General features: G+C 35.8%; 1 non-coding gene and 1 pseudogene across 1 annotated transcript; one reads left to right on the plus strand and one right to left on the minus strand.

Moving 5' to 3' along the window:
* Positions 1-500: 500 nt before the first annotated feature.
* On the plus strand, positions 501-572 carry TRNAE-CUC (transfer RNA glutamic acid (anticodon CUC)). Its single transcript has one exon. It is a non-coding gene; the product is annotated as a tRNA-Glu (tRNA).
* Positions 573-2,035: 1,463 nt separating this feature from the next.
* LOC150099976 (large ribosomal subunit protein uL1 pseudogene) lies at positions 2,036-2,762 on the minus strand (annotated as a pseudogene).
* Positions 2,763-22,651: the final 19,889 nt, after the last annotated feature.

The raw sequence follows: 22,651 nt of genomic DNA on the forward strand, positions 1-22,651 counted from the left end.
CAATTTGGCGAGGAAATGTATTAATGCGCATTGGGATCGAAACAGAATTCGCAATGGTTGTATGAAGTAGACACAGATCGGGGGTATTATGTGATCGTAGCATGCCAATAATATTTGAAGATGTTAGGTTTTCTAAGAATACGGTATATAAATTTCAATATTCTATATGGAACAGAATGAGACTATGAATATCATTGCTGTTTGTGTTTGGTATTCCCCACCAACGTAAATGTGGAATACACGGCAACAATTTCAATCACTGAAAACTGTCTTGTCTGGAGTTAGCATTTAGACATAAACCGATTAATTATATATAAAATATTTTGAATTACAACAGTACAAAGAGAGGCAACTTCATTGCTTAAGGTCACAATATTCTTGATCGTACACAGAAAAAAGAAAATTATTTTTTCTTTCTCTCTCTCTCTCTCTCTTTCTCTTTCCAAATACAAATTCCTCTATTCTAGTTCATTTTATAGAAGTTAGGTACATTCACCATCTCCCATGTGGTCTAGTGGTTAGGATACCTGGCTCTCACCCAGGAGGCCCGGGTTCGATTCCCGGCATGGGAAGGATGTTTTTTTTTTTCTCTCTCTCTCTCTCTAGCGCCATCGTTCTTTCGATGGCGTTAGAACTATCAATATATATATTTATTTATTTTCATTTAAGTTAATCCCCATTATGCCAAGTTTCTTGAATATCGGGCAATTTTCCATTCTAATACAATGAAAACTTTCGCATCATTCATCTTATTAACTACAGTCAGAAATAAAAACGAAAATAGACAGTTTGGTGAATTTATTAGGCTTTGACAGTTTCAATATTACAACAGAAGAAGACGCTAAATTCATTCAAGTTAGAAATTAAACATTACAGCTTTTCTGTTAACATGATCAAACTGTAAATGCATTACCGATTATCATCTCCCTGTGGAGAAATCAATACCCACACCCACCTATTCGTGGAAGTAGCCAAAACTATACATTAAGCTACTAAGCGTGAGGAGGAATTAAACTCCGAGTACCAACTCTGGATATTCGAATGCAACGCACGCATAATACAAGCCCATAAAATACGTTACATCCGTTTACCCAGCGAACAGGGCGCCGGGTTAATGACCGTGATATTCTAGCGTAAAGTCAAGGGTAACTAATTATAGAAAGAGAACGTGAGTGATGTAGACCTCCTCAACAGTCCCATCCTTCATAGGCATGCAGCCTTGAGCTATTTACTCATTCAAAACTAAATGCAGAGGCCTATTAAAACTGAATTTTTTTTTTTCTTTTTCAATGTTAAGCTTATATGCGCGTCCTGAAAGCCATGAATATTGAAACAAAACAAAACAAAAACCATATGATCATCAGACGCTATTTCTTACGTTTATTACACCCTATTACATCCTCACACTGGGGATGGTGCTTGGAGTGACTGGAAAAGATCATCGTGGTCTCCGTAGTAGAATAGTGGTTTATGTAACTCTAGGTTTTAAGCCTTTCTTGCGTGGGATTTCTATTAAAAATTATCATCACTGTTGAATGTTTCATATGGAAGTTTCCAGGTTATTGTAGCCGAAAGTGTAAACTTCCTCGAGTTCTACGACTTATGCTATTATCTCTGAAGTACTTTATTCCCCGTATACAATACTCTCCATACCAGAGCTTGTTGTCTAGGAAGTCCAAAAAAAACTCTGGTTCTTTTCAGAATGAAAGTTTCTCCTGAAAGGTTGAGAATTATGGTTGCTTGAAGAATTCAAAACAACCGCGGACTGACATTCATGCCGCTTGTGATGTCGCAAAACATTGCTTCCAAGATTACTTCCAGTTCCTAAAAAAAAAAAAAAAAGTGTGCATGGAACTTTTTTTTTGTACTGATAAACCTGTATTCGTGCGTTTTTTCAATCAATAAAAAAAAAGTGTTTAAATGGAAGACGAAAGAAAGAAAAAAAAATAGACTTTCTGGGAATCGAACCCGGGCCTGCTGGGTTAGAGCAAGGTATCCTAATCACTACACCTTTAAAATTTATGAAAATGCAAACTGCAAATCACCCAGTAATATTTTATTGACAATCAATAACTATTACATCTCAATACAGTCGCTGAGGAGAACCCATTGTACTCTTGATATGAAGTGATCTAATATTCTGCCAGTTCTTCTTCAGAAGAGAGACCAAGAAATTGATAGCCAAATTAATATTATGTGCCAACTCATCTGGAGACATTTTCACATGACCCACAGCTACAGCAAGGCAAAGAACTTTTTTCATCTGAAACTTAATTGTAGCTTTCACTTCATCTATCTTAGACATCATGGATTCATTGTGGGTAAGAAGAGTTGGAAATTTGCCTGCTTTGTTGAGACCTGGTCCAAGAAGCCTAGGTATCTGTTTAATCAAAGATTCAGATGCCAAAAATGCATCGTACTTTTTTACAAGCTTTTTATTCTTGTTTAACTTTTTTAGAGCTTCAGCATCCATGAACTGCAAGTTATTAGCTTTAGCTTCATCACAGTGTTGTTGATCACCCAGAATGCAAACTATGAACTTCGGTCGTGGTATATTCTTTAGTTTCACAGTGCCAGAAAATCTATTATCTTTTTGAGGATCATAGTTTTTAAGAGCAATCTGTAATTCAACAGTCTCAACAAACTTTCTTGGCCTCTTCTGTGAATTCTCTAATGTAGCATTCACACATTCATAGAGGGTATCTCTACTTACTTTGGAACTCATTTCGATTTTAAACCTACTTAAACGTTAACACACAAGACACAATTGATGAAATGGACGGTACCAAAGGATATGTAAAAGACTTTAAAAAAAGCCATGTATTATGCTTATACAACATCAACTGTATAAGCATAAACCTGTATTCATTTTCCTGGGTAAAACCCAAGTGTGGAAGAAAAGATCTAAAGGGCATGTTGAAACGGCAATTTTTGTATTTTCATTTTTTTTCATTAATTTAGCACTCATTCAGTAGACAATTATGTGTTTAATAACAATCTTCTTCATCTTATGCAGCTTTTCCCACTTAAGTAGGGTCGCTGTTCGTGGTGAGTCTCCTCCACAACCTCCTGTCTTGGGCTGCACCACATCCAAGTTCTTCAGCCTCAAATCCTCCTCCATCTCTTCTTCAGCCGTCCACACTTCCTCCTCCCCTGCACATCCATCTGCATGACCCTTCTTCCCACATATTCGTCCTCCCTCCTCATCACATGACCAAACCATCTCAACCTTGCCTCCTGTATCTTTGCTCCTAAGTTCGTAACTTTCACCGTTCCCCTTACAGTGATTTCTCAGGCGATCCTTTCTGGTCACACTGCACATCCACCTAAGCATTCTCATCTCCGCTACCTCCATCTTGCTGATGTTATTTTTCCTCAGGGCCACGGTTTCCATAGCATAAGTCATAGCTGGTCTCACGACCGTCATGTAGATTTTTCCCTTTAGATTGACCAGTACCCCTTATCGCATTGCACTCCAGCCATCTCTCTCTCTCTCTCGCCAGTTCCTCCATCTGCTGGTATTCTGCATCCCACTTCCTTCTCGGATTGATCTGGAGAAAGATCAATCCGAGAAGGAAGTGGGATGCAGAATACCTCTCCATCCTCTTTCATTGTTGAACCTAAGTATCTAAAGTCACTGACCTTCCTGATGACAATTCCTTCCAGTTCGAGATTTGTCTCCTGGCTGCCATCCACTTTGCAAACATATACTTGGTCTTACTTCTGCTCAGTCTCATACCTCCCTCTACCAGTTCTTTCCTCCAACTTTCCAGTTTAACTGCCACTTCTTCTCTTGATTCTCACACAGCACGATGTCATCTGCATACAACATAGTCCAAGGCGCGTCTTCTCTCACCTCCTCCGTCACCACCTCCATCACAATATTAAACAGGAACGGACTTAATGCTGACCTTTGATGCGAGCCAATTATCACTGGAAAATTTTCTGTCTCTCCCAGGCAGGCTCGAACTCTTGTCTTCACATTTCTGCACCAACCTGACATATTTCTCCGGTACTTTCTTCTCCCTCAGACACCTCCAGACTTCTTGCCTTGGAACTCTATTTTACGCTTTCTCCAGATCAATAAATATCAGATGTAGCTCCCGTTGTTTCTCTCGAAACTTTTCCATCACCTGTCGTAACCCAAAGATAGCAAAGGTGTTTAATAACAATGAATACTGTAAAATTTACAGATGTCTTCGAAAATTTGCAACATCTCCGATATTTCTTTTTCTAAACTTACTACACGATGATTGCACAAAACAAAAACAACGGGTTGTCCTCTTTCGCCGTATTTTGTAATGACTTCCTCATGCGAGATCTATAAGAGCTTCTTATACAGTTTGCTGAAATGCCGATGACGCTTAAAATGCTGATGGCATTTTCCTTAATCTTTCTCATTTACGAAAATCGTCGTCACCCTTTGATATTGTCACCCTTTTTTAATCCGAGGGAAAAGTAGAAACAGCAAGAGAAAGGGTCGAATTAGTACGTAAAATGTCGGGAACAGAACAAGACGTGAAAATTTGTAAGAAAAATCAATATCAACGAATTTACAATTTCTCCCCTCCCCCTCCCACCAAATGGAGTTTTTCTTTCACATAAGAGACAGGAAATAGTGACCTCATACTTACATGTCTTGTATCGTTCCAACGTTTTAAATGACGACTTTTTTTTATTGCTAATCGATGATAAACTTTTAAAAACAGCAGTTTCGTATCTGTGCTTGTCCTGCCATCTCGTGGGAAATGTATTATTTACTCATTTAAAGTAGTTCAGCATGTTTTTATCTTAGTATTAATGCCATTTCAACGGATTTTATGATATGTGGAATGGCACATAACTAAAATACAAAAATAAATAAATAAATGAAAATTAAGTTGCAAGGCTAATTTATTAGGTAATTAAATTAAATAACTAGCGATGCGATGAATCATTACAATATTAATCAACAAATCTATCTCTTATGGGCTTAACTTAATCTGATTAAAGTCTGTTTAATTCATTGTAATGAGTGTTTGGAATTTCGTATAGACGTTTCTTCCCCCCCTCCTCCCACAAGTATTTTGCAGTAGTGATGTTGTAATTCATGTTTTAAATTTGTCTTCAAATGTATTTCGAAAATGAAAAAAAAATTGATAAAAATGATTAAAAATTGATTAAAAAATGTATAAAATGCCTAAAATTAAAAAAAAAGTTCATGTTCCAATACGCCATTGATTTCAGACAAGTAGCTGCTTTTAAATTGCAGCTAACCATTAGCCTCCTAATTACCTAACTCACACATTTTTATTTCTTAGATGAAGTAAACAAAACAATCGAGGAATTACTGGTTGACATTGATTGTTCGATACAATTTTTATAAATAGAAGAAGGAAAAGAAGTAAAAATGGTGTCTCCCCTCCCTCAGGTTGTTTTAAAAGTGTTTTAGTTTTTGTATTAATTAGATTTAATACATCAAATGGCAGTCTGTATCCTATTGAAGGCCTCCGTTGAATAAAAATGGCCAAATGATCAAGTTACGCGATAGAATTTAGGTCAAATTTGCAATAAGAGAAGTCAGAGATTCTACAACAGTTGGCATAAAGAGAATGCTGTGCCTTTAATAAATATCAGAGCACTTGTACTTTGACCAGTTTACCTACTGAAATATCTGTTTTCAGCTGTCACACTACTGTTTAAGTCCTGCATGGTCAATCATTTGTACGCAAATATTTCAGCCATTGACAAGCAGTAACAGATGCCTAATTACAGGTGTAAAGCATACCATACTCGCACGATATAAGATTAGGGAGAGTTTAGAAGCCAACTGGATCTAACAAAGCATAAAACATACAACGCAAAAAGAGGATGAGTGGGTTCTGATTATTTAAAAACGAAAAAATATATATATATTAAGAAAAAAAAAAACATTGTAGACCAGAGGTTCTCAAACTTTCTCCGTTCACCGTGTCCTTAATGTCGCAGTACTTTTTTCACATCATCCCTAGTACTTAAATACTCATTATTATTATTATTATTATTATTATTATTATTATTATTATTATATAGACCCTTCAATAACTCATATGGTTCTTTTGTGAGATCGCATTTGATACTCACGCTACTCAACAACCTACCGAGAAATTTAAAACACATAGACAACTACAGAACATTAAAACAGGAAAACTGGAAAATATACCAACACAGTTAATATAACATTAACACATATGTACATATGACAAATCACCAGCATCCAACGCCTACATTCCATCCATAAACAACATAAATAGTGAAGGCTAATCCTACTCTCTTCATAACTAATCCTAACTTCGAAGTGTGTGTGTGGGGGGGGGGGGGACGATTAGCCCGCCTCATTTAACTAATCCTCTTAATCATAGACTGCAAACTATTGTAATATATATGTCAATACTGTGTATAATAATGAATGATGATATTGATATGAAAAAAAAAGTGTATTTATATTTAAAGAAAAAAATATTAAAAAGAAATAAGGTTTTTAAACTGCGTACAGAATTTAGCAGAAAATGTAATATGTAATTGTACATATATAATTACTATGGCTGAGGAAGATAATTCAGCTCCTCATGCCTCCGATGGGAATCGAACCTAGGACATTCCTTCCTCTGGCAGACATATGGTTGCGAAGGAAACAGCCATTAGGACAACAGTTATTATTATTATTACTATTATTTAAAAATTATTATGTACGTGCAAGTATCTGTTATGCACAATTGTGTTCATGTAATGTACTATAAATATTATATATATAAAAAAATTATTATTGTATGTATGTATGTAATTTATCTGAGAAATAATAAAATGTTAAAAATTATTATTATTATTATTATTTGTAATACGTTACGTAAAACAGTTCAAAAATGGGATAATGAGAAGGAAAATTATTAAAATAAATTTAAATTGATATGTAAATTTTACCCATTTTATGTTTAAACTATGGAATAGTTTAAACATTTAAATATGGAAAAAAGTACGGTGTAAACATTTCATGTTTACACCGTACTTTTTATACTATACTTTTTTTTCTGGTTTATCAGAACATAACAAGGAAAAAAATTAAATACTTTTTAATAGAGGAAATGGGAGAAAAGAACGTCAAAAGTGTATATTTATGAATCAATATGGAAAATAATGATTCATAAATATAAAAAACACTTGCTTAAAAGGCGAAAGGCTATTGTAGGAATCAATCCGCTATGCTCAAAAGAATAACTATTAATTTAAACAAAAAAACAAATATCTGCTTAAATTGAGAGGGAAAAAAGGCCATCTCCGATTTTACCGACAGGAAGTCGTCAAAATATTTGAATACTTGCTTAAAAATTCCTGTTAATCAATTTTGAATTGCATTCATAATCCTTGAAAATGCCAGTTACTACAGTTTTGAGATTTACATAAATTGTAAGTCGCCGATTTGAAACCATAATTTCAACCTAAATATCAAAACTGAAATGCATTTTCAAAGCAAGTACCGGGGGGGGGGGGGGGGGAAATGGAGCTCAACTAAATAAAAAAGCGAATTAGGTTAGACAGAATTTGATGGGAAATTATGATAATAAAGCTATGATGGGAAATTGGTATTCCAATGGTATACTACTTACAGGGTTACAAATAACCTAATGTGTCCCGATTATTGCTTTGTATTTCTTCCTCAAAATAGAATATAATATGTCCCAGTTTTCCACTCTAGGAATAGGGGCATCGTAAATCTATCGGATTGCTAAGCACGTTCGTTAAAAACCCTGAGCATTGTAATTCGAGATCTGGCAAAATCGTCTTGAAAGAACATAAAAATAGCAACATTAAGTTCACATTAAGCTTCAGTTCTATTAGACGCTTATTAATGTGATAGGACAAAAAAAAGTATTAATTTTTGGGTAGTTAAGTTAATTTTTTTTGGAAAAAATCAGATGTATGCCCTTTCAATCCTTCCACTTCACACACACTGTCGTAGGAGGTTCTTTTCAATAAAAACAACTGTTTAATTTCTATTTTTTTTTTTATCAGATATCCCAATCCACGTTACAGAACCACTCATTTACAATTTTGCATGCATTCAGTTTTCCAGCTCTGTTATTGCGAGAAAGACTTTTCTTTTCAACCTTACTAAGAATAGAAATACGGTAATTAAGTTTAAAACACCTTTCTCGAATCAACTTCATTGAAGTAGTCATTAAGCACTCCACTGAGTTTGAAATCGGATGGTTTTGGCTATCTCGTTAACCAGGCGCGATTCAAAACGCGAATTCGATCAAAATTGTTAAAAGAATTTGAAGCGAATTGGCAATTTATCTTCATAAACAGTAAGGCAACTGTCGCATAAGTTAACGAATGTTGTTAGGAGGAAGATGGATTTCGTCATTCGTTGTCAGACCACTGTCCTGCTTATTGGAGGCCTGACCTCCTTAAAAAAAGTTCCGTGTTTGGACTCAAGGGCGCAGCTGTTTTAAGGGTCAGTCAGTTTGAACTATTAACAGTAATTTTGTGGACCCTTAGAAAATTAGTGCAGAAATCTGTTATAACCAGAACCAATATGATAAGGTAGTTACCGAAAAGTGTGTGTGTGTTTAGAGTTTAGAACAGTATGAATGAACAGTTGTAAAAAAATGCCAGTAAAAAGTTATAGTTGAAATTTTTATTATAACAGGTCTACAGTGATCGCATTGCATAATCAATCACCACATAAATTCCTGAGGGAAATACTGTGCGCTGAAATCACTAATAAAAATACGTAAGAATTTCAAATTAGATTAGCACGTGACAACAAGGAGCATATTATTAAGTAGCGCTTTCAGATTGAAGCAAAATAAATCATATAATGCCGCTTATTTCCCTAAGGGAGTAGGCGAACTCCTTTACCCTTACTTTTTTGAAGACAAGTGGCCAGCTAGTTTCAATCCTACAAACATTTACTGATAGTTAGCCCTAACTATATAGTATGTCCACACTTTAGAGAACTTCGCTTGGAGACTTGCCAAGAATAGTCGATTCATGCTGAAGGGGAGAAAGAAATGAAGGGCGTATACGCATTGGTCGCCAACACGCGAAATCAAGTGCTTTATAGGTAAAATTTTCCAACTGTTATACAAGCAACATAGTTAACACTTTAAAAATTACAATGATCATAAAAGAGAAACTAATTTTCAGACGTGTAATAATAAACAACTCATCCCACAATAAGTGATTACCCTATTATCGGAATGGATTCTCCTTCTGTTGACATGCGCAGACGTGTCGAATGGTTTCGAATCTGTGGGCGTACTATATCAAGAAATCAAAGCTCATAGGAGAGAGAGAGAGAGAACTGCAAACAACCGTCATCTCGTTGTTGCCTTAAATCGTATTATCTGTAATATGAGTTCTTTGTCAATTTTCTTGAAATACGAAGTTAAAAACTCTTTGGGAAAAAACAGTCCTACTACAGCCTGTCACAGAGATCGACTAACTCGGGGACCAGTCGAAGAATGGCATAGAAAAAGTCCCTCTATTCGATTACCAAGAAATGAACTTACAATGGTCTTTATTCGTGCGGTCTAGTACTATGGATGCAAACGTCAGAGTTATATGGGACAAACTGAAGCATAAAAACAAAAATTAACACTGAACAGCTGTTATGCGTTATTATGACTATTACATATAAGCTACATAATAACGCATATATATTTATATGTTTATAGTAAATAGTAATGTTTATAGTAAACGGCACACCGAATTGTTCAATATGAACCATTATTATTATTATTATTAACACTGCATGGAGTCCAAAGACATTGCGGAGGACACACTAAACCACCTGTACACTGCATAATGAACCATTTACACAATGCATCTACCCCCCCACATTAATTGAATTTTTGTGTGTTAATGCACGTGTTCTCTTGTTAATTTGCCTGTATCATCACCATCATCATCGTTATTGTACTTACAGACCTTTACGGCCCAAGAGCGGACAAGTGTCCTTTACTTTTTAAACTTTCATTTTATTAGGATCGTTAGCTTTATGCCTGTTGATAATTATGACTACAAAGTGAGTGTATTTTATATCCACCAAAACTGATCTGAGGGAATCAATCGATATTTTGTGACAGGTGAATGAAGGCACGCCATCAAGAAATCGAAATGTTTTTAAGTCTTTGAAATATTTCACATTTTTAAGATTTGGTGATACATTTAACATAACTCAACATATCTTGAAAAATTCACTAAAATAATAAAATAAGATTATTTAAATTAAGGGGATATTTTATCCCACGTTATTTCAAAGCCGAATAAGAAAACTCTGAGATAGAATCAAAGAGTTTCATGCCGAATATAGCAAACTATAAAAGTTCGTCGAGTCCAAGCGTGAGCAAACACCTGGGTGGTGCAATACTTTTAATATTTTAAATAATTTTAACATCGCCGAAGTGAATCCTTTTGGCTCTTTATTTCATTAATAAAATAAGATTTTTTTTTTTTTTGATTTCTTGTATTCCCGACGCAGACTGGATATATTGCATATTTTTAGAGTATATTAGAATTTAGTTTTTTGAAATATATACTTTTATTGAAATATACGTTTAAAGGAAACCCAGTATCGTAAATCGCTCGCCTTGCGACCTAGATGGTACCCAGCACCCTGTATATACTCTGCACCAGTGGCGGTTCGTGGCTTGAAATCGTGGGGGTGCTGCAACTTTCGAAATATACATCCACACTGTAAGTACAGTGTATACGCGTTTGGATAAAATATCAAAATTATGATAAAAATTTAAAAAAAAATTAAACATGGAAAAATATTGTTTATTATCGATAAATTATGCAGTTTAGTATAATTCAAAATTACTTAAAAATAAAATCCATTATCATAACCCCAATAATGTTCTAAAATAAAACCTATAACAAATGTTATGTTTTTATTGTAATGTCCAAATATTTAAAGAGACGGAGTAAACACCATAAACACTACGAACACTCAACTACTGGCTCAAACTGCATATAAACAACAGTGGAACTGCGCGACGGACAGTGCCGCATTATTCTAATTATTATTTTTATTACGGGCGACTCCAGAGAGTCCTTAGACCCATCGAGGGAGGCCCTAAACATCATGTCCACACAGCTGTACGACATTCTCACAGTATCTATCATACCTTGCCTGCCTTGAACTCACTCACCGTCATAGTACCCAAAACAGACTCTGGCAGCTAATTCCACTCATATACCACTCTAAAAGTAAAGAACCCAGCTCTAACACCCTTGCTAACCACACTCTTGCCCAGCTTCCATAGGTGTCCCCTAGTTCTCCCACCACCAGTCCTGATCTCAAAAATATCCTTTGAATTAATCCTATAGAAACCCTTTAGCAATTTGAATGTCTCAATCATATCTCCCCTTTTCCGCCTATCAACTAATTTCTGCAACCCACAAATCTTCAACCTGTTCTCATAAGGTTCATTCCATAGACCTGCTATCAGCTTGGTCACTCGCCTCTGGATCCTCTCCACCTCCTCCCATCAAGAAGAAACCTAGGTGACCAAATCTGGGCACAGTAGTCGAGATGAGGTCTTATCAAGGCTCGGTACAGAGGTACAATAACTTGCTTGTCTCTGTTTTTTTAACATTTTTTAACAACCGAGTTGATGAGCTGATTTAGCCACTTTTGCAATGTGCCCCCTAAACTTCATCTCCCTATTCACCAACACTTCCAAGTCCCCGGCATCATCAATCTCCTGGAGTACAGTTCCACCAATGTGGTATACTGCTGCTAATCTTTTCACCCCAAAATGCATAACCTTACATTTTGTCACATTAAATTGACATCCATTCTCCTTAGCCCAAAACTCCAATCTATCCAAGTCATCCTGCAAGATTTTGACATCTTCTGCATTCACTATTGCCCTACCCAACTTGCATCATCAGCGAACAAATGAACTGTTGCTCTTAGATCCTTCCCTATATCGTTAATGAATAAATTAAACAGCAGTGGTCCAAGAACAGAACCCTGCGGCACACCACTAGTCCCACCCATCTTTTGGACCCTACTCCTGAATAAACTACTCTCTGACATCTCTCCATCAACCACCCACCTATCCATCTCACCAACCCTATATCCATTCCCATATGTTGTAGTTTACGGATTAGAATTCCATATGGTATCCTGTCAAATGCCTTAGCCAGGTCCAGCAGTATCACTGTAAATCCATTATCCTTATTCAGTTCAGCCGTCACTGTGTTATAAAACTTGAGCAAGTTACTGAGGCATGATCTACCCGTCACAAAACCATGCTGTCCCCCGTACAGTATCTCATTTTCATCAATCCATTCCTGTATTTTTTCCTTGACTACTTTCTTCAAGACCTTGACAACGACTCCTGATATGCTGATCGGTCGGTAATTTGCAACAGCTGTCTTGGATCCTCCTTTATGCAGTGGAACTATTTTCCCCTCTGTCCACACCTTCGGGACTAAACCAGATCCGAGACTCAGATTAAACAAAATGGTCAAGGACACTGATAATTCTTCAGCCGCTTCACGTAAGACCCGTGCCGATATACCATCCAATCCCACAGATGTATTCACATTAAGGTTCTGTAATAGACTATTCACCTCCACTTCATTCATCACAATTCCCGTATAAACTAATGGTTCCTTCATTTTTTCAATGTCACCACCTGGATGATATACTCTTGCAAAGTGCTCGCTCAGTAATTCCACTATATCGACTGATTCAGTGACCTCCTTACCATCGTCATTCCTTAAAATCATTCTCCGTGTAGTTTTTTTTTTTTTTTTTTTTTTTGCTTGCAGCATATTGAAAGAACTGTTTGGGATTCTCTTTAGCTTGCATAGCTAGTTTCCTTTCATAATCCGCTTTTGCTTTCTTTACCACACTCGTTACCCTTCTGGCCTGCGCTTTATACCGTTCGTGTGCCTGCAGGTCACCTTTCTCTTTAAATTCCCTCCACAGTTGTTTCTTTTTTTTTTTTTTTGCAGCTCAAGTTTAATGGTGTTATTCATCCATTTAACCCCTACTTGTTTTACTATTCGGACCCAAGGTACACCAGCCATAAGTCTATAAATGCTCGTGTAAATGTCCCTTGACCACTTCCCATGCTCTATCGACATCCAGACCTTGCAGTTTTACATGCCATGGCACTGATCCAAGCAATCTTCTAAGCTTGTCATGCTTGCCAGCACGATAATTCTACATATAACCTGTCTTAATCGAAAATTCCACACCTTTAGCCACCTCCCAGGTCAAGACCTTATGATCACTCTCACCAATAGGTGGCAACATGGTCATATTCATTACAGTCAAATTCTCAGATGCTATTACCAGGTCAAGCACTCTCAAACCCCGAGTATTTTCAATTACATGCTGTCTCAGATAGTTATCCCTTAATAATTGAATAAAATCCAGTTTCTTCCACACATGTGTCCTCTCTTCCTTCCAATCAATGTTACCATGGTTGAAATGTCCCATAATAATTACTCTCTTTCCAGTCATTGCTTCTATTTGTTTATACATACAGTACTATCTCCACCATCTATTCCATCACCTGGTCTATAGCAGCACCCAACTGTATATTTTGTTCTGCTAGTCTCAATCTCACAAAAAATAGCCTGAAATGTGCTCTTTTCAACTTCAATTACAAATATAACTTCAATTCTCCTTGGCTGCAATTCATCAGCTATCATCAATAACACTCCCCCATTTTATTCTCTCTGTCCCTCCTAAACACACTATAACCTACACATTCTATCCCACTAACTATATCATCTTCTGTCAGTCGTGTTTCACTAATGCCAATAACCTGTGGCCAGGAAGAGCCAACCAAGGACAACAATTCTTCCTGCTTGTTCCTAATACTCCTGGCATTAGTATACATGAAATGCAGAGGTCCCTTTGTCCCACCCCTATTTTGATGTGTTATTCTAACTGTCCAATTCCGGTTTCTTGTCCTTAGTACTGGCTCGGGTACATTATATACATTCTTACACTCAATTGTCTCACTGATGTCCGCGTATCCACTCCCCCTCCCCTCCTTGGTAGTTCTAGTTTCCCCTGGTTCTGCACATCCATTTTCACTTCATTCAGCAACACTTTTTCCAGTCTCCGCACACCAGATCCATTCAAATACAGGCCATCCATCTTGTATAAATTCTTTCGCCCATCAAACTCATTCCACACGTCCACATCACACCGTCTGCATAACCTGCGCATAAAGTCATTTGCGATTATGGCCCTCCTTCTAAACTCCTCTCTGTCGTACCGCGGAAACAGACTCACCATCCTAACTCTGTCACTCTTTTCTTTCGCTACCTTTAACAATACTTTCAAGTCCCAAGAGCTCGCATCTCACTATGACGTGCTTATGCTGTGACGTAGCAATGTGACACTGCGGTAAACACAGTGCTGCTAGCGTTCTTCGCCCTCCTAGGTGTTACAAGCTGAATTTTTATTATTTTTTATACAAAATAAGAGAATAGTATAGGATTGCTGATGATAAAATTAAATATTACAAGCAAATATAAATAAATTAAATATATTTATATATCGAGAAAAATTGGGGGTGCTGCAGTTCCGCAGTGCCTATGCACGAGTCGCCTCTGACCTGCACCCTAGCAAATAGCTGTAGATTTCATACGATTATAGAGGATTTCATTGGGGGAGAGGGGGAAGACACAATTAGTTACTTTCATGTATTTTTTTTTTTAATAAATTTCAAGGCTGCAAGTGCTAATTTACTTGAAATTAATAGAAACATAAGCATCAATTTTACTTAGATATAAAGAGCTAATAAGCTTCATTTCGGCGATATAACATTATTTAAATTAAGGGGATATTAAATCTCACATTGTTTCAAAACCGAATAAGAAACTCAAAGATTGGAATCGGAGAGTTTCATGCCGATATAGAAAACTATAAAGTATCGGCGACACTAGCGTTAGCCAATGCATGTGACCCTAGTACGTAGTACAATACCGGACAACTCGCAGCAAAGGTGGTGAAGTTCTGATCGCTATTCTTGGTATTTTCCATAATGTAAAAACACATTTCTAGGAAATGTATCCTGTTATTACATTATGGTGGGAGGTCACTATTACATTATGGAGGTAGGTCACTATTACATTATGGAGGTAGGTCACTACCCAGACAGGTTTCAGCCTTTTTTGAGGCTTCATCAGTGAGTAGCTAGACCATATTGATACCAAAGTGTATTGTACTACGTAGTGTATATGTTCGGTACTGTACTGCGTACTAGGGTCACTTGCATTGGCTAACGCTAGTGTCGCCGATACTTTATAGTTTTCTATATCGGCATGAAACTCTCTGATTCCAATCTTTGAGTTCTTATTCGGTTTTGAAACCATGTGGGATTTAATATCCCCTTAATTTAAATTGTTAATTTTAGCTCTGAAAGTTTGATTTTTTTTAAAAAAATTCTATTTATCCGAAAATATTATCGAACGAACACCGAATTGAGATTTATTTCATGTTTATTGGATATAATTTTCGTCCAGTTTAGATCAAAATCTTCCCGATAGTGCATATATTCATAGCGACAGTCGAACAAAACGAGTATGTGCATATGTAGAATTTTTAGGAGAGTACTTCCTCCAAATATATATAAATGTGTTTGTTATTTTCTTGAGGTGGAAAGAGAAATATATAAATATATTTAATAAAATTGATGTATAAATATAATAAATAATAAATGATATTTTGTAAATATTATCCCTTCCTAAAAAAAAAAAAAAAAAAAAAAAAAAAAACCTTTGCAAAATATGCTTTTTGTTTTCTGTTAATGAAATGTGACTTCATAGAGATATTCATTTTTTTTTTAGTCACCCAGCTCTGCCACACGGTGCAAAGATATTGAAAAGCAATCGATGTTCCCATTATGAAACTGTATACGTTTGAAATGCCATGTAAATGGTCATGTTGCTTGAAAGAATATAATTTTCGTGGGATCTCTTCGTCCTTCCACAATGTATATACTACAAAAACAAGCAACATGACTATAATAACTCTCATATAAGATGATTATTCATTCCTTCCCACTTCTCCACCCCCCCCCCCGTCCAGCTTTTTGCTTTCTTCGAGAAACCTCGTCACCTTGCCATGTTTTCTACATACTTGTTTGTTTTACTAGATAAAAATAGAATTTCGAACAAACACTTCTCGGATCAATTATGAGCTTAATTGTTTTCTTCGCGTTCGCAAAATGGTTTACATTACGGTTTTTCATTTATCTATTTTTTTTTATAAAGAAAATCCTGCATATGTCAGAACTTTTGCTGAATAAAAGTAAACAATTAGGTAATTATATCTTCCAGATGCGCGTGCCGCCTTGGCAATATGACCCAACGAACCCACTGTCCTTCATTATTCAATCTAGAGTATTAAAATCAACTAAATTATACTTTAAAAAATAATTTACACGGTATGTTGTTCTACATTAACAGTTATATTTGGTATACTCATATGAGGATTTTTGATTATGTTCCATAGTTTCCAATATAGAGATGCAAATTAATAGGCTACTAACGACACTTGCCGTTGTGAATTAACGGGAGACAGAAAGTTGTTGAATTATTAGGATAGATAAAAGAAGGTAATGCCAGAAAGCGGTGCTTATGTAGCATCGAAATCAGTCGGAAAAACGAGAAAAATGCATTCCAAGCAACAATAGGAAATGAGTCCCCCCCCCGACACAGAGTCCCACCACCCACCCACCCACAGTGCCACTGACGTTTCAAAGTTTTTATCTTTGATTATATAAGTATCACAGAACAAACGACAATCAGTAGTGTTGCCCTAAAATACAGTAATGTGGTCACATGACAGAGGTTAATCTTAAAGTTCCTAGATTTTCTCAGTATCAGGAAGATCATAGTAGTGTCTGGAACAAAAGTTGCAGACAAGAGTGGTGGAGTCTGACAAGTCCGAATTCCTGCTAGTATATAATTATCCATTGAACCAAAATTTAAAAATGATCATGTAAGTGTTTATATTCGGTATATCTTGCGGGTTTTTCAAGGAACTCATATATCAATCTAGGGAATCATTCGTTGGGAAGGACAGTTCATTGCACTATATTTAACTATCATGAAGGTATATGTCGAAAGAGAGAGAAAGAACGAAAGCTAGTTGTTTAATACCAGTTAACAGGATTCAACTTAGGAGAACTGTATTGACCAGAACAGGTTTCGTGACTCGATATCCTCTTTCAGTACCATTTTTTGATATTTTTGAAGAGACATGTAATGGTGGTTATCCTGGACGGTTCCATTATCTATGGTAGTGTTGCTTCACAGGTACCACTCCAGTCTGACCATGTACAGGTTGGAAAGCCATGGATATCTGAGCAAATTTAGAGTGAAGATATTGAGCCGTTATTTGATTATAAATTAACAGAAATTTTCTTTTGTTGCTAAAAAAATTCCGCTAACGTCTTTTATTCTCCAAAGAAAGTAGCGAGTCCATTTAGCCCTAATTAACTCTTGGAAAGGAGAAAGACAATCACAGATAACTGGACCAAAACTAACAATGATTTTCATCGGTATTCGGGTAGGCAATTATGGTAGGAAACGCCGCCATCTCGTGGTCCCTTACCCTAACGCTATATATAGATATTATTGTCTAAATCAGTGGGAGTTTCATGTGTGTGTGTGTGTGTGTGTGTGTGTGTGTGTGTGTGTGTGTGTGTGTGTGTGTGTGTGTGTGTGTGTGTGTGTGTGTGTGTGTGTGTGCTCACGCGCTAACTTTTTTTATAAGTGTGTACGCGTGTTGCACTTTCAAGGGAAGCTTTTAGCGATGTGTGCAGTAATCTCAGAAGGTTCGCTTAGTTGTTCATGACCTTTTGAAAGATACAAAAGGAACAGCAACCAAGCTTGCATAAAACAGCGGCTATCACTCGATGAACAGCGGCGCTGATAAATTAACTGTCGAGAGAAACTATCGTTATAAAGCCGATATACGAAAGCAGCTGTCACTCGCTGAAAGGTGAATGATAGTTATCGTCCAGCTAAAAAGTCTTTCGAAGAATGTGCGACCTATATTTCTTCTCAATGCCAGCACGAATTATTTACAAAATTCCTTTCTTAGACATTGTAAAGAGAACAGTTTATTTTTATTATATATATTTTTTTTTTATGGCAATGTATTGATCGATATTCCCAGAATTCACTCTCGCTTATTCTTTGGTTCAATGCATATCCAAGCGTGGCTTTTGTTGTTAGCGTTCTTGTCACGCGAATGCCACTCATTAAATCGCTACGTAATATTTTTGTTGATTTACAGTTCGATTAAATGCGCTTTGCCTCCAGAGTAAATGCAAATTTTTCTGTTACAGTATTTGAAAATAGCAGAAATGTTTTTCATTCAAAAGAAATGGTGATTTATATATATATAATACCTGAATCATCAACACCTTAACATAAAATTCACCTATGAATTAGAATATAATGGTTTCTGCAGCTTCTACTAACTAAGGTATCGGGCACACACACACACACACACAGATATATATATATATATATATATATATATATATATATACATATATACACATCTGGATACTTCAAATATATAAAAACAACATACAAACAGAACTCTGGTCTAGCCATGGGCAGTCCTCTTTCGCCAGTTTTAGCAAATCATTATAAGAAAACATTCGAAAACCAGGCTCTAGAAGAATACCATCATAAATCAAAATTATGGAAAAGGTACATTTATGATATATTCTTATTCTGGAACCATGGACTACCTTCACTTCTGCTTTCTCATGAGTACCCGAATCATCAACATCTTGACGTAAAATTCACCTATGATTTAGAATTTAATGGTTCACTCCCATTTCTTGATCTTCGACTAAGGAACAGGGTAAGTTAAAAGTGTCTATATTTCGAAAGCATGCACACACACACACACACACTGACAGATATATACATGCCTCTTCCCATTATTATAGACTTCAAAAATTGGGTATTATTTGGGTATTATTCCACACTAGGAGAAAGAGCCCACCGACTCATCACTGACAAGGATGAATTCGCCAAAGAACTTGAACATTTAAAACACACCTTTCTTCAAAATGGCTATAATGACATCATCTCCAGACTATTCAACCAACATTAGATCAGAGAAATTCCTAATGAAGAAGAATATAAAATCAAAACAGTATTTATCCTCTTTATCAAGATGAGATCACTAATCCAATCCACAAAATCTCATTGCCCACTTCAATAACCGGGTGTTTAGCGGCTATGATGCGATCAATTTTATGGGATAAATCGGAACTATTACACCGTTGCTATGATACAAAGGAGAGAAAAATCTGGAAGTCTTTGGAAATGGCATTAGATCCTAAACATTTAAATATTAACCAGTACATCCTAGCCTTCATTAGTCAAACACGTTTACGTGAATGCGTAAACAGGCACAAAGTTATGAACAATTAGAAACATTTTAAAATTAACATCAATGTCTTTTATAACTGCATAACAGTTGTCACCTTTGTTAGTCCTTATGTTTTGTCCACTAGTGTACTCATTTGTATGCTTACACCTGAAGAAATCCTGAATTATAAATGAATCTATTAGCATTACAACGGAGCCCTCTCATCCAACAACATCATATCAGTATTTGACAGTTAATTAGTTAGTAAACATGACCAGTGTGGAACACGAAGCAAACGGACATCACATAAAATAATAATAATAATAATAATAATAATAAACCAAAAAAAAAAAACGATTCGGTATTTCCTCGGAGACAACAATTTGTAAAGAATTATTTGCGTATCGACGTTGTCTACACTAGTAGAAATGAATTATCATCGTCATTATCGACAAAAACAAACAGAAAAATTACAGAACACTAAAACACGAACTTCAGAAACACTATTAACACAATTAAGAGAGCAGATAACATGCACAGAACACAAACCACAGAAGCCACGATACTCAACGCCTACACGCTACGCTCTATCCATAAAAAACATCCAACACCATAAATAATATATGTTAATCCCACTCAGTTCATACTTTAGTTTAGAATACTTTAATAAGTTAAATACTTATAAGCTAAATACTTTAGCTTATAAGTATTTAACTTATTAAAGTATTCTTTAATAAGTATAAATATTATAAATATTAGCACATCGGTTCCCAACCGGTGGTACGCTTGCCCCCGGCGATGCGTGCTGGGCCGTACAGGAGCACACGAAAAGTAATTAGTAATGGCGGAAAAACAAATAAAGTAAACAATTTTAAAGTAAGATAGGCAATGAACAAAAGTGTCAGTATTTAAAAACAAGGGGGGGGGGGGTTTAACACCTTATCGTCAACAACTTTTTTTTTCATTGTGCATCCTTATTTACTGTATTTGAACTGTCCGTTTCCCATTTTAAACCTCCTCTAAAAAAATGACTAGTTTATAAAACATTAAAAACTCCTTTGACTAGCTGGACCAAATAAAAATTGATTATTTTGTCATGTCCAATTATAATGAATGTATTCATATTTATCCTCTGTAATCAATAAACGAGTCGAAAAGAATACTTTTATTAATATTTTAATAATAGTTTGATTACTGGCTATTATCAGTTAACTGTTATACTTTTGTACTTATTATTATTATTTAAATATAAACAAACACAAGCGATATTCTCACGTGTCGTGACCAACCCATTTTTAGCAGAAGGGCCAGTTTAAAAATAACTGCGGATCCTTGGGTCATGCTTTAAAACTACGTACTATCACGAAACTAAATTATTAAAACGAAATGTCTGGTCCCAGACCTTATCGTCAGGATACTCTACACTATACAACATTACACGAGCCACCATATAACCTGCACCATCTCCTACACAGTACACAGTATTTTAAAATTCTGCTACTGCATATGAGATCGGCTAACTTACCTTCAATTATCGAACGAGAATCGAGAACGAGAATATTAATATCTTAATTTATTATTATTATTATTATTATTATTATTATTATTATTATTATTATTATTATTATTATTATTAATTCTAATAATTTTCAATTCTTGGAATTATTAGAACTCTTATGGCGGCTCTGAAGACCACATGCAAATTCTAGGCCTTGACGTGCTCTGCTAATTAGCCAATTGGGAGACATTAAACTATTTTCTATAAGCAACATGACGAATATTCATGACCTGTGACATTTAAAAAGGTCTACTTCCCTCCACCCTACAATTACATGTTTTAGAGAACTGCAAAAGGACTTAATTGCCGGCATTTCGACAAAATCTCCCTTGGGAATGTATCTTATGTGATTTACATTCTTGCTCATATATCAGTTAGTGTCTGACAACTATTTAAAAGAATTTGGAGCAGTTTAGCAACCTAGCAATGAAAACTTAGTAGGCCCAGTGTAAACGCTAAGGGGATTGTCTGAAAATAAAAACGGATTTTCACAAGCTCTCAAGAGACCATCAGCATGCGTGGAATTGGTTTGGGAGAGGGGGGGGGGGAATCGAACAACTATTTGAAAAATCTAAAATCCAAAAGCAACAAATGAAATCAAAAATCCAAGATAAAATATTTTACCATCCAGAGGGAGCTAAAATATTCTAATTTAAAAAAAATCCGATAACGCACATAATTATATATTAATGAAATTTGTATTCTTTATTTGATTTCGCAAGTGCAAGTTACATTTTTAATAACGTTTGACCTTTTAGTGTTTTTTATCCCTAAATTTATACTTTGTCCTTCAGATTACTTAATTGATTGATACACATTTGTTTCTCTTGTTATCTAACCTAGAGAAAAATTTTATTTGGATAGCGTGCATATTGCAATAAGTGTCTGCCACGAATGGCCTTCCACGGTTTCCAATCATGAAAATTTTAAAAGAGGGCGCTAGTTATACAGTTCCAACATTGTTTGACGAGTGGCAGATGAACAAATATTAGCATCCTTAACATGAAACTTCCTAAGTAGAATTACGAAATTTCCAAGCATGTCCAAAAATTTCCTAAATAAAAATGATCCATTCCCTGTTCTTTCGATTCGTGGAAGTTCACATAATCCGTTATTCGCCAAAGAGTAATCTGTCTGCACGGTTTGTCTTCAGATAGCACGTGACAGAAACAGCAATTTGACAGATGGGAGGAGTTCGTTTTTACGAAACACGAAAGATCGATACCGCATGTCCAGCTTGGTTTTCGTTAACCGCTTTCGGTTTTTGTGAGTCATGCGAACTGAATAACACATAATACAGAAATCAATGCGACCACTAGCTCCACCTGTGAACAGCATTTTACATCCAATGTCAGATGTCCACAAATACTGTTCGTTTGCCTCATGCAAAAGGATATTTTGCAGGAATAACATATGCGTGTGGTTACAAGCGTGTTTCAGGTAAGAGTGAATGACCTTTTGTTTATCTGCGAAAACGTTAATTACATTTTTAAGCAGTAATAATTCTAATCGTGTGTTTAAGTATGTGGCGCAGTGTTTTATATAGACTTCAAACTAAAGAAAAGCGCAAGAAGAAAGTTTCGTCGTTTGGCACGTTTTTATGTACCTGGCCGCCAACATTGACAAAAGGTATTTAATTAGCATTGTGATCCAACTATTTCTTCCAAACGATTTACTAACTTTCT

Source organism: Typopeltis vanoorti, chromosome 13 (assembly GCF_054136105.1).
Source record: "Typopeltis vanoorti isolate ZY-2024b chromosome 13, IOZ_Tvanoo_1.0, whole genome shotgun sequence".
Taxonomy (NCBI): domain Eukaryota; kingdom Metazoa; phylum Arthropoda; class Arachnida; order Uropygi; family Thelyphonidae; genus Typopeltis; species Typopeltis vanoorti.